The 13,959-nt window shown below is 35.3% G+C and overlaps 1 long non-coding RNA gene across 1 annotated transcript; it reads right to left on the reverse strand.

The window, feature by feature from the left end:
* Positions 1-8,705: 8,705 nt before the first annotated feature.
* LOC118489294 lies at positions 8,706-9,823 on the reverse strand. The gene is made up of 3 exons (XR_004887041.1): positions 9,757-9,823; positions 9,196-9,265; positions 8,706-8,818 (listed from the first exon to the last, which is right to left on the reverse strand). It is a non-coding gene; the product is annotated as an uncharacterized LOC118489294 (long non-coding RNA).
* Positions 9,824-13,959: the final 4,136 nt, after the last annotated feature.

The following is a 13,959-nucleotide window of genomic DNA, read 5'->3' on the forward strand; positions in this document are numbered from 1 at the left end:
CAATTTGATCAACTTTGACATGCACAAGGGTTTGGTGGGGAGCCTGTGTCGCCCCCTGTGTTCTTGTTCGACCAGACATCTCTGTTGAGGTGTTTGGTTTTGTATTTAATTAAAACTAGTAATGTAAGTTTCAATTTTAACAACATTGGCCCCTGTAATTTGGTTAGTTAATTAAGTAGGGCACACCCTACTTATTTCTAACAATATTCCCCACTTATTAACTAGGTTAAATATTCCTAATTTAATTAGTGGGTTTTGGGAATCTATGACTAAGTTTAGTTTAAGTCCCGTTAACTCGGGCCTTCTATAAACTTTATTTCCCAAACGCATTCTTTTTCTCTTTTTATTAAATATTAGATTTAGTTATATAAATCCTAATATTTTTCTGGCTCAATTTTTACCACTAACGGTTCTTTATCCGTCTTTTAGTATTAACATGGTTTGATTACCAAACCCGTTTTTGGGGTGTTACAAGTCTACCCCCCTTAAAGAGGTTTCGTCCTCGAAACCCTTTCTTACATAATTCATTGAGTTTAACTCAATGTATTTGATCCGAGAGATCTTTTAAACATTACTTACACTTTAATCCAATAGTTTGTATTACCAGAAAAGTATGGTAACGTCTTTTTGGTTACTAATTGTCTACATAACTCATACGACATAGTGCAACTTGAAGTATCGTAATCTCGTTATCTCCACTAGTTTAGTTAACTTAGCGATATCTATCGCTTTCATATACTATCGAATTCTTTATGAATACGTTACTTTGACCCGTTTAAAGGTCTTTAGTGAAATCTTTCACTTTTAGCAACAATTTCTTTTGTTTTCAAATTTATTTATTCGGGTCAGTTATACCGAATCCACCGTTTTCGAGCAAACCAAATTTCTTGACTTGAATTGCTGACCTTAACCGGTCTCACTAACTAGACTTATTAGTCCAGTTACTTTTTACCGCTCGATTGGCTATAATGTGATCCTACTTCGCATTGCATCTCTTCGCTTTTAACCCATTTACTTAACTTAGCGAAACCCATCGCCTTTATACGAACGTTATCTTCCGTTATTATTTTACACCGATAGTTACAACCAGTTTCCTCATCTTATACTATTGACCCGTAGGTTCTTTCACTTAGCCTCGTAGGCTATTTCTTTAGATTTTCACCTTTTTACCTTTTTAAGGTGAAACCCTGACAATTCTTTTTCTTTCTATCTGTGACCCAAAGGTCTTCTTGGTCCCGTAGACCTTATCACTACGTTTAACCCCGTAGGTTATGATGATTCCGTAGATCATCTTTTATTCGAGTCTTTATTCAATTGTCTATTTATACATATATTGCTTTAAAGCATCCTTTGTTATGTTTGGAATTATTTAATTTTGCTTTTGAACTTTAGTTGACCTTGACCGTAGTCTAAGGTTTCATTTGTTTACTTTCGGACTATCCTTCCGACTTTACGACTTCTAACGTCATTTACACATCGGTTTGTCCTACGTTTACCGTTACCCGGTTCATACTTATACTCCTTTACAACCCATTACCCGGGTCCTTCTATCTTATTGTTTTTAACATTTTTGTTTCGCTAGTTTGCATTTTTTTCCTATATATATATTCCTTTATGACCCATCACGTAGATTCATTAATGTTTCGCGCTTCCATTATTCAGTTTGCGCTTACTTGCACTACCAAGTTTTTATACCTTATTTATCTCGTTTGACTTGTTCATGTGAAATTTCATCACTTGTGAACATCAAACTCCATTCTTTATTCGACCCGTTCAACTTTAAAATAGTTGAGCGTAGTTATTAACATTTCTGTTTGCAAATTCTCATTGTCTTTTAGTCATGACTCATATTCCGAGTCTTTTGACTTTCTATTTCGCGTTCACGTCTCTTGGTTTACGCATTCTTTCCATATCCTACCCATTCCTCGGGTATTTTACCGAAATCATTATTATTGCACCCCTTCCGGTATGCATTAAAACTTCGTTTCGATTTACTTGGTCATCTTAGTGAAATCCGTCGCTTTCATTCGACCATGTCCTTTATTCTTTACGTGACCACCATTGACGGCCTTATTAATTATGAGTGACGATTATCATCGTTATCCTTGCTTTACTACAACTAAAGTTAACAACCTTGATTATCTTTTTCGTGTGGGCAACACCTTTGTTTTTATGACCCGACGGATCACCTATACTTTGGTTTTACTTGCCCATTTTGTTTACCATGGCCCTTTCGTCCAAGATGACTTATTTCCATGAATTTTCTTTTGATCATTCATTTGTACCATCATTTACATTTATCCTTGTCCCTTCTCTCGGGCTCATTATTCTAATGTAATACGCTTCCGTCACCCGGCTGTGCGTTTACACTATTATCAACTATTTTGTTCATTTGGTTAATTTGGGTACTTTTTAGTTTGTCCCATTCACCCCGTCCCTACTACATCGAATGTAAGTATGTCCATCATAAAAAGTTCATGACATCATGTGTTCACTACTTACTTGGCCAGAGTAAGCGATCAACACATGACACACTTGACCTTTTCATAATTTCTGCACTACACCCCATGTAAGTGACGCCTCTAATCTTTCTATATTCTTGACTTTCATTGGCAACCATTTATTCAGTTACTCTTTAACAGTTATTTGATTTACATGTTTCATTCATGAACATATATAATGTTTTTTCCTTTTTATCAAACTAATATATATATAATCACATTGGTTAATGTGATTGCTACTTTTCTCAATAGCATTAAATTGAGAGTTTTCCACTTGGATAATTACCCCAATCCAAGTTTCCATATGAACAAATCTTGTTATTCATTTGTTATTCATCATCGTGAATAACATATTTTCTATTAAACTTCTCTTGGAAATCAGGTTTTTTTCCAAGTTCTATCATATATAGATGCAACCGTCATTACTTACGTGTTTGTTGCATATTACTACTTGTGCAATTAAATTTAAAATGTGCACCTGGTAATGCTTGCCCTAAGGGGCTTCTCTTGCCGTTAACCATGTTTACGAACGCTACGCGATTTAAGTCCTTGATGAATATGCTCTGCTTGTCATACCTCGGACCGTTCCTCTATCATATCCGTAATTTGTTCGACTCTCGTCATTTTCAGATGCGAGTGTCCTTCAATTAAAACATTCATAAAAGTTAGTAGTGTCGTCATCAATAATCGCCCGTATTATAATACAAGGCTTTTTCACTATACGTGTCAACACACGTAATTTCATTGACTATATCTATCCTTTATCGATTTGATTGATGTATCGTGTATTACACGATAACCCTATGTGTTGTTCTTCAACACTTTAACCATACTCAATCATTACTATATACATGTACTTACCGGATTTGCGATCAAGCCTCGAACCGAACACCAATCTTTGTCAAGAGCATAAGGTTTAAGTCCAAGCATGGTTTTCCCCACCATACTTGAATCTCTTAAACCAAGGCTCTGATACCAACTTGTAACACCCGTTCTTATAAATTAAGGTTTAACGTATCGTTTACGAAAAACAATCATGTAATTAAGATTACATATGCATTGGAAATTTCGGGTTTATTAAAACCTTTTACAATTTAAAATTTTACAACATATCATGTGTACGTTCGCCGTTTAACATAATAACGATACATAGTGCGGAAGCTTATTTCGTGATCGTGTTCGGTTCTTGCTCGTCGCTTGATCTTCATCCGGGCACACTTGGTGATCACCTATGATCAAAACCAACTTAAAAGTTAGTTTTGATAGTCAAATATTAAGTTCAAACAAGTACAGGGGGTTAAAATGACAAAAATTAAATTTTTTCCGGAGTTAGGGGCGTCGCGTGACGCGAAGGGGCGTCGCGTGCCGCTAGGCCCCCTTTTTCACAGTCTGATGCTTAATCAGTTGCTGTACATTCCCAGCTCAAACCGATTTCACGGAAACGGTCATAACTTCTTCGTTATTGATCCGTTTCACCCGATTCTTTTTCCTACGCGTCCGTAATTTAATTCTCCATCTTATGGAGTTAAAATCCAACATCCAACATAAATAAATTTTGAGACTTTCAAGCCTTCGACTCGTTACCTTTTTATCAAATTTTACACGTTTATGCATTTTATCAAACAAACATATTTGTTTGATTCCTATATCACCTACACTTCTTCAAATAAATGTTATATACCATATTAGGTTCTAATCACAGGTTTATTACACAATTTAAACCATTTTCGCTCGTATGCTTATTTTGACCCGTTAAGGGTATTTACGCACTTTAAAGCTTGAAATCGCTTTTATTCATTTCTAGCATCTTATTCCTACATTTCTTATCAAGTAATCTTCAACAACAACTCTTTGTGTGTTGGATTACAATATGTTTATCTATATGTTCCGAGTTTTGCCCTTCGGATTGTTATTTTACGGCAAGACTTAAATAGAGCTACTTGACTAACATATTACATCTTTCAACTTCTATACTTATTCTAAGTATCTATCTAATCATGAAATTCGTTTCCAAACAACTCTTAAGGGTTGTTTGTTCAATTTAGCCTACAAGGGCGTTTTGGTCGATTTTGGTCCTTTTATGACGAAGGACTCTCTCTCAAATTATTTGACCAAAATAACACTTTTAACTACAACATAATTATGCGCACCTGGCTCGGATCAACAGGTAGACCCGATTTATACCTTGTTTTCATTATCACACCATCAATGGTGACGCAATTATCCAATTGGCTAATCGGTCCTGTTAACACAAGGCTTGACAACCACATTAGTCGCTATTGTCAAATGGTGTTATCACCACCATTCGACCCGTTTGGACTATATGCCCAACTTTATCTATTTAATCAAAAACATCGTTTTTGATTTCCAATTCATACATCCATCCCATCCCGAATTTTATTATCATACCCCTTTTCTTTTAAACTCTTTTCCTACAAATTCAACCCATTTCGGCTTACGCCATGGGTATTCTTTTAACTTCGATTTACATTAGTCAACACTTGACAAATTTCCATTTTATCCTTTCTATCATTATTAGATTACACTACAAGGTAATCTTAAGGGAATTCATAATTTCTTAAAATCATTACATGATTTATTTACCGTTTTACCCTTTTTGCCATAAACCAAGGTTTTTATCATCTTTATATGTTCCTACTCGTATCGATCGCGTCGGAAACTCATATTTTCTATATTATCATTATCGCATTTATATCGTATAGAAATAACAAGTATTCTACAAAATTTTGTAAGTTTCACTTACCTTGCATCCCGAATACGCTTTTCCTTTCCTTCGTGATTCGTTTGACCCGCTCCCTCATCAAGCTTCCACCTAGCTTGTTACGCGTCAAACTATCATCATCATTTTCAAGGTCGTTAGATTAGTCATTCAAGATCATGACCTTCACACCTTATGAATCTTTTACCACTATTCTTAATGAACCTTATCATAGGTCGGTTTGACTTTTTTTTTTTAAAAGTCAAACCACCAATTTACGAATATGAACGCACTAACAAGTTCACATGACTCGATTTAGGCATATTATCAACCACTTAGTGAGCGTCATCTTTTGAGATGCTACTTCTACTAACATGCTATCTAATTCATACCTCAAGTAACCATAAATCAACATGTAATTTTAGTCATTGTATGCATATATACACTTTGACCATCATAACCATGGGTTTAACTCTTGTGTCAAAACCCACTTCTAATCACTTATGAACTCTTAACAAAATCTCTAATTTGTTCAAATAGTTCATTCATATGAATTAATATGATGTTTATACACATCAATTTCATCAAATCAACAAAACCCATTTAACTTATCAATGGATCATCATGAATTTCATAGATTATCCAATAATCCAACATGTTATTGACTAGGGTTTACTCCTAGACATCATATTACTTCAAGATTCATCCATGTATGACATAATCAAGCTCAATTTCAGTTTCTTACAAATAACCTAGAATTTAAGATGGATCAAAACATCACAATTTTACATACCTTGTGATCCTTTCAATTAGGTGTTCATGGATTTGTGCTTGAAATTCGATTTGGAGCTGATTTGAACCCTCAATTTGATCAAGTTTGACATGCACAAGGGTTTGGTGGGGAGCCTGTGTCGCCCCCTGTGTTCTTGTTCGACCAGACATCTCTATTGAGGTGTTTGGTTTTGTATTTAATTAAAACTAGTAATATAAGTTTCATTTTTAACAACATTGGCCCCTCTAATTTGGTTAGTTAATTAAGTAGGGCACAACCTACTTATTTCTAACAATATTCCCCACTTTAAATATTCCTAATTTAATTAGTGGGTTTTGGAAATCTATGACTAAGTTTAGTTTAAGTCCCGTTAACTCGGGCCTTCTATAAACTTTATTTCCCAAACGCATTCTTTTTCTCTTTTTATTAAATATTAGATTTAGTTATATAAATCCTAATATTTTTCTGGCTCAATTTTTACCACTAATGGTTCTTTGTCCGTCTTTTAGTATTAACATGGTTTGATTGCCAAACCCGTTTTTGGGGTGTTACAATGGACTTAAACAAAAGTTTGAACTTAAACAGATGATTACCAATAAACAAAAATTTAGCCATAAACAGATTTTTGGCCTTAAACAAATCTTCGAGCATAAACAAATGTTTGCACATAAACATCGGTTTGCAAAAAAAAGTCCAAATTCAAGAATACTATACCCAAACAATCAAAATCAGGAGCTTAATAATCATCCAAGTATACTTTAATTTTATTTATTAGTATAAAAATGAAACAACTGTTCAGTTTATATTACAGATCAAATCAATGTAGGGATTTGATAAATACTGTTACATATAAACACTGTTGGGATATACACTGTTACATATAAACATTGTTGTGACTAAATTGTTACATATAAAACACTAAGGTGATAACATTTATCAACCAAACAGACTATAAAACTCTAATGTGAAAAACACTGTTACATATAAATGTTGTTAACATAACAAAGGTCTAAGCATAAACAGATGATTGCTCATAAACAGAAGTTTAGCCATAAACAGATGTTTGCCCATAAACAGATGTTAAAGGCCAAACATCTATTTAACACTTAACAGATGTTTAACTTAAAAACAGTGTTCAACCTAACATGGGTTTCCATTATCTATTGACCAAAATGCAAACAGATGTTAAACCACTATTTGTTATTGTACTTTACAAAATTACATACAATTTAAAATATAAGAACAACACCTATAAATTTAGGAACCTAACAGCAAAAATTTAATGCTTTTAGCTTAAAATTTAGTGCTTTTAGCTTTAAACTCCATCAAAGTATATCCTCGACAATCGCCATGAACTCCGTGGAAGTACTCAATGCATTTCCAGCAGGATTTATAGAAACCTGATCTCTCGTGACCAAACCAACATACAGTATACGAAAACACTTCTTCAGCTGTGGAAGAGTAGCCCTGTCCTCATATACTTGATACTTATCTTTGTTCATAAAAAGCTGCGATAAAACAAACTTTATGTTTCTTTAAATACAAAGAAGGCAGGAAAGACCAAATACTTTAGCAGGAAGTACTGCAGCTTCTACATCATCATCATCATCATCATCATCATCATCATCATCATCATCATCATCATCATCATCATCATCATCATCATCATCATCATCATCATCATCATCATCTGCAGCAGATCATTCACAATCATCATTTAGTCACAACTCATATAACAAAACTTCAGTAAAAATCAAAAACAAAAACACATACCATTATCAAGGGAAACCACAACTCTACCATCAAAGAAGGTAGCACATGCAACCTTTAACGATGTTGCACACAATTATATTGCAACATCGATATTGAAAGATTGATGTGTGATGGGAAGCTTCATTGAAACAATGATGTTGGAACAATGATACTGGAACGAATATTATATAAGGAGTAGTAGTTAGTGATAACAGTCCTTAGCACATGGAACTTTAATAGAGATTTGTCTACATCAGTGGATAGGCCTCATCAGTATTTAAGTTCATCAGTCTTTATAAGGAGCAGTGGTTAATTATAACAGTCATTAGCATGATCAGTTGTTATAACCATCAGTCTTTATAATTGTATTACATCCTGTTGAAAAATAGAATTGATAAATTTAGGGGAAGTGAGGTTGAAAGATGATAACCCAACGGTGGAGCATCTCATTCTACAGGTTCGATAAATTAAAGGTATTCTCATATAATGGTTCATGGTTGCTTCTAAAGAATCCGGACTTTGGACATCTGTTGTTCTTCAAACATCTATTATCTAAGAAGTTTGAAGTTTGAAGACAATAGATGTCCAAAGTGCCACTTCATTCACAACAGTAGAACAATCATCATTATCATCATCATCTGCAGCAGATCATTCACAATCATAATTTAGTCACAACTCATATAACAAAACTTCAGTAAAAATAAAAAACAAAAACACCTACCATTATCAAGGGGAACCACAACTCTCCCATCAAATAGGGTAGCACATACAACCTTTAACGATGTAGCAACAATTATATTGCAACATCGATATTGAAAGATTGATGTGTGATGGAAAGCTTCATTGAAACAACGATGTTGGAACAATGATACTGGAACGATGATTATATAAGGAGTAGTGGTTAGTTATAACAGCCCTTAGCACATGGAACTTTAACAGAGATTTGTCTACATCAGTGGATAGGCCTCATCAGTATTTAAGTCCATCAGTCTTTATAAGGAGCAGTGGTTAATTATAACAGTCCTTAGCATGATCAGCTGTTATAACCATCAGTCTTTATAATTGTATTACATCCTGTTGAAAAATAGAATTGATAAATTTAGGGAAAGTGAGGTTGAAAGATGATAACCCAACGGTGGAGCATCTCATTCTACAGGTTCGATAAATTAAAGGTATTCTCATATAATGGTTCATGGCTGCTTCCAAAGAATCCGCACTTTGGAAATCTGTTGTTCTTCAAACATCTTTTATCTAAGAAGTTTGAAGTTTGAAGACAATAGATGTCCAAAGTGCCACTTCATTGGATCAATCGAGGAAGAATTATATGAGAATAGCCTTAATTTATCGAACCTGTAGAATGAAATGCTCCACTGTTGGGTTATCATCTTTCAACCTCACTTTCCCTAAATTTATCAATTCTATTTTTCAACAGGATGTAATACAATTATTACCTTAATTAAGATATCTTCAACTGCATCTTCTGATAAATCAACATTGATTTCACTCAAATGATCCCTTCAACTGCATCAAAAATACCAAAAATATAACTAATAAAACCATCCAATATTCCCGAGTACTCACCAATAATGTGATGACCAATATAAAATCAAACCGTAATAGCATACAAATCATAAGGAAATACGAAAGAAACAAACCAAAAAAACTTATTGCGCGATTAAAATTAAAAGGATATCATACACAATATTCAGGTAATTAGAATGGCCATTTTTACCTTACTTGACAACAATAGCAAACAACATCAAACAATTATAGCAAACAACATCAAACAATAATGGCAAACAACATCAAACAATAATAGCAAATACCTGATGTTGAATCCACTGTAGATGCTAAACCACTGCTGTTACAAACAGATAATACCTCGAGAACTGGAAATGAAACCCTAATTTCAGAAAGAATAATCGCTGAACATACTCAAACATCAATAATCAACAGATGTTATACTCATATCATCACCATTAAGAAAAAAACGCTTACATATTCAAACATACCAGCTTATGGCAGAAATCTATCCGCAGCTAAGCTGATTTCAACTTTGATGACAATCGATGACAACAACCCTGGAACCATATGATTAGATTACGAGTAGAAATAAGGATTATTGTAAATAAGAGGAAATGATGAAAGTATTTCAACTAAAAAAAAGAAGAACAAACCTTTTGATGAAGTAATCGATGAACAAAAGAAGATTTTATGGTGGCGTCTGCAAGAAGATTAAGGTTTGCAGGGTTTGTGAAATTTGAATTTGAATCGCCGGAATATAGAGAGAGAAGGAACCCTGGGCATTTGTAAAGAAAGATGAGAAGTGAGAAGAAAGATTATATAAGGAAAAGGGCAGTGGTACTGTTGGGCGGGAAAAGGGAACTGAGGATGCCCTAATTAAGTGACACGTGGCCCAAATAACTTTCATTTATTATATATAATAGATTAACCAGGTTAGTTAGTTTAAATTAAATGAAATGTCTTTTTATAATTTAATGTAATTTTATTTAGTTTAATTTGATGTTATGTCTATTTTTAATTTAATGTAATTTTATTTTGTTTAAAATATGTTTTAATTATTAATTCATAATTTTTAGAAATAAAAAAAAGAAAAAAAAATGCACTACTCCCCTCAAGGGGAGCTCCCTTACGTTTGAGACAAAATTGAGAGTTAAATAGGGGAGTTGACATGACATAGTATGATTGGCTAGGGTGGAGAGGTGACTATTCCCAACGAGAGGACCACCCCTTACACCTAATTTGTGACAACCCGAATTCGCAAGGTTAGTAGCGTTTAATTAATACTCGTGCCATAACTCCGTTAAACTAAATACGATAACGTGTTAATTAATATTTTGGGCCACATATGCATTACTTGATTTTGATACGTTAAAGTTTGTGTATTAACTTTAAACGTAAGTGACAACTGATTGCGTCGCGGACCACGAGTAACTCGAGTCACACATGTCACCTTAGACTCGAATCACTTGGAAGTAGTGTGGACCGATCACTTGGACCCTGATTACTCCACTCATGGGCCGGCTAGGGGGGGGCCTCATCCACATATACACACCACACGCACACATTGAATTAGTGATTGGGCTAAGTGAAGCCCAAAGGGCTGATTGTTTTGATTAAGGGCCGGTTACCTTAGGTTATATACACACACAGGAGGCTACGTGACTTAATACCACACATATTCAAACCCTACTCCCATACATTGCGTTCGGCAGGAGAAACCCCTCCCACTTGATCGAAGCTTCCTCCGTTGGAGATCATTCTGTGTGTCTAAATCATCTCGGTTAGTAAGCAATACTTCAGTCTCCTTATGTGTGTTTAATTGGTATCTAATTGGTATGTGATTAGACTTTTGTTGTTACGTGTATAATTGTGTATGAACTGGAAATTATTCACTGCCATAACGAATGTATAAGATGATTATATGCGACCATGTGTGATGTGTTTTAGATAGCAGCATGACCCTAGGAACCCTACGTGAATGTCGTACGATTTGATTATATGTGTATGTTGTCTTGATATTAAGCAAGTAGTATGGCCTAACCTCATGCACTCGTACACAGTTCAGTAATGACTATATTCTGTTTTAGAATGGCTGGGAACATTATGATTTCATGAATGGGTTATAGAATATTATGTTAATGAGTTAGACATGAAATGGAATTGTAGGTTAGTGGGTTCGATGTATGTGTGTGCATGGAGTCAAAGTGTGATTTATCATAATAATGTCAAGTGGTTTTAAGGGTCCAATAGAGTGATGATTAAGTGATTCAAAAGGGTCCAATAGAATGATGATTAAGTGGTTTAAAGGTCCAATAGTATTAAAGTTACATGATTGTAAAAATCAAGACTCAACAACTTGAGCATGAACATGGCGGCTAGGTGACCAAACCAAGTCAGGACAATTAATGAAGTCAGTAGGGATATTACATACATCAATGATGAGTGCATGACCATTGAAGTAGTAATAGGATTTCATGTTAAAGCTATTGTTGACTATTAGTTGATGGTCATGAGATATTTTCATATAATTTGGATTGTTATTCATTTAAACTGATCTCGAAATTTCCGAATGATGATGATATGTTGGCTGAACCGTATCTGATGAACCTGTTGTGATGCATGTCTTAATGCTAGAAAATCCTGATTCGGTTTGTGTGATCTATAGGCATTAGGATTAATACAAATTATGGGTTGCCTTGGGAATGTTCGATTGGTTGTCTCTATGATTGGTTGTTTTTATTTCTAATGTGAATATGGTGGTTGATCATGTATGTTAAACTGTAAGGGTGTTACTTATAATTGCATAATTCGATTGTCCCTTAGAGTACATGTTTGAGTTGAACTGTTGGGGCCATCAACAATGGACATTAAGCCCAGCAGCGTATGAATGGAATCTGCACTGTGTGGGCCCAGTTGCACAACATGGTTGGGTCCGGGTTACTGCATTAGCTGGGCCGGCATGGTGGGCCAGCCGTTGGTTCCCGTTACACGTTAAATAGTGGTCCAGGGTTGGGTTTATGGACCACCAAATGGACCGGGTTGCTAAAATCTTGGGCCGCGAATGAAACTCCGAGTGGTATAGCATGTTTGATTGACTTGTGTGGTATCACAAAGTGTTTAAGTGATACGTGAATGTGCTATGTGGAATGTATGAAAACCAAATGCTTATTCAGTGATTACATGTAATTGTTACAAGTTGTTATGTTGCATGCATGATTTGGAAAATGAGATACTAACGAATAGTGGTAACCACATTAGGAACTAATTGATCAACTTGGGGATACGTGCGTTAGTCTTACCGAGCAAACCAAGGTGAGTTCATTGCATCTCTCTAAGCATGCGTCCCGGTGGTTTGGGACAACTGGTAAACATTCGGGAGGGAAACATTGGGTAAACAACTTAATCGGTTTTGGTTATTGCCTGGAGGGCAATGGGGGTGATTAGTTGATAGCGCTATTAGGTGGGGAAACCTCACACCGGGCCGTAAGGACGGGCGTGAACTAATTATCTGGGTATGGCTATGGTTGTTAGAGGCACACTCCTCGGATACATATGGGCACTCTCCCTAGGGTATCTAACGAAGGCAACATAGCAAACGGTCGTTAAGGGGTACCCACTCCCCGGATACATATGGGCACATTCCCTAGGGTATCTAGCATGAGCAACATTGTATCGCAGTGTTAAATCGTATTAACATACATATGGTAACATAACTTGTTAACAAAACCTTGAACTCACCAGCGTAGTCTGACACACTTGTTGCATGCTTGTAGGTAATTATTGAAGGAACTTGGGAGCTTGCCGTCTGATGCTGCTGGCGTGGTTGTGGTCATGATAAACAATTACATTGATTTGGTTTCGATACATTTACACACTTATACATTTATGCTTCCGCTCAATACTTTGGTTTTGGTTAAACTTTTCAAACGTTATATTTATTTCAATTGGGTATTTCAATACATTATGACTTGTGTTTGATATGATTGGTGGCTCTTTGTTGGATCGTTGCACCTCCAATAGGGACATACCCTAGGTGGTAATTTGGGGGTGTGACATAATTACCATATAAATTTATAGCCTTGATTAAAATAATCTTACTGCATTGTCACACCCTTAATTTCCACATGCAGAGTACTACCGCGAGGCATGTAACTGACCACAATCATACCACAAATCATATTGAACGACATAATAATAAAATAGTTTTCATCACCACCAATACGATTAGTGACCAATAATGTCTAAGTCCAAAGTTTAAGTTTAAAACATGGTTTAAAGATAACAGCGAAAGTATAAGTTAAACAGTTCAAACAAAAGTTTAAAAGTTCATAATTATTAATAAGAAAACCCGACACGGGTGAAGGCGACCACTACACTCCCCAGCTGTAAGCTCCATTTCCATTACTGAGTACCTGCAAAGTATGCAGTAGGGTGTCAACATAAAGTTGGCGAGTTCACGAGTTGTCCAGTTTTAATTCCATAAAGCTTATGTTTGTTGTTAAGTTACTCATTTATATCATACAATGGGGAGCTACCCCATATGTAAGTTAGTAAACTGCGCTATACCGAATATTTAGCAACCTGTTGTTTTGTTGTTGCCCCGTTTGTCAATGTCTATCATCATTGACAGTTTGCCATGGTCTATTAGTTCACGACCGATCCTCTCCAGGCACGGTGTGAGGTTGGTGAAA

The sequence above is a fragment of the Helianthus annuus genome, chromosome 17 (assembly GCF_002127325.2).
Source record: "Helianthus annuus cultivar XRQ/B chromosome 17, HanXRQr2.0-SUNRISE, whole genome shotgun sequence".
Lineage (NCBI taxonomy): Eukaryota > Viridiplantae > Streptophyta > Magnoliopsida > Asterales > Asteraceae > Helianthus > Helianthus annuus.